Here is a 291-nt window from a genome sequence, read left to right as displayed (position 1 = left end):
AGGGAAAGGAGTGATCACGGCAACTGGAATATTCCGGCCTGGGTGACAGTGGCATCCCCACTGTAAATGGCTAGCACCTTGGCAGGACCTTGGTCTCTGATCATCGCCCTACCTTCAGCCTCTCTCCGCGGTCTCTCCACAGTGGGGAGGCTGCGGCGCTTCTGCCGAGTCTGAGCCTAAGTATGCATCGCGCCCGACGGCAACAGCCCCCGCCCCTGAACCCCCAATGCGAGCTCACCGCCCGGGGCAACAGCCCTCGGCCCTTCTAGCCCGCACAATCACCAAGGACAC

General features: G+C 62.5%; 1 protein-coding gene across 2 annotated transcripts in view; it reads right to left on the bottom strand.

Moving 5' to 3' along the window:
- The window catches only part of GZF1 (GDNF inducible zinc finger protein 1), a 10,255-nt gene extending 10,008 nt beyond the window's left edge, over positions 1–247 (bottom strand). The window contains exon 1 of one of the 2 annotated variants that reach the window (XM_015589019.2): positions 113–247. The gene's annotated coding sequence lies outside the window, so the exon portion shown is untranslated. The remainder of the gene's footprint in view (positions 1–112) is intronic. The other variant, XM_006911448.3, reaches the window with a different exon arrangement.
- Between the last annotated feature and the right edge of the window lie 44 nt (positions 248–291).

The sequence above is a fragment of the Pteropus alecto genome, unplaced genomic scaffold (assembly GCF_000325575.1).
Source record: "Pteropus alecto unplaced genomic scaffold, ASM32557v1 scaffold124, whole genome shotgun sequence".
Lineage (NCBI taxonomy): Eukaryota > Metazoa > Chordata > Mammalia > Chiroptera > Pteropodidae > Pteropus > Pteropus alecto.
Note: the sequence above shows the minus strand (reverse complement) of the source record. Positions and strands in the feature narration are given on the sequence as shown.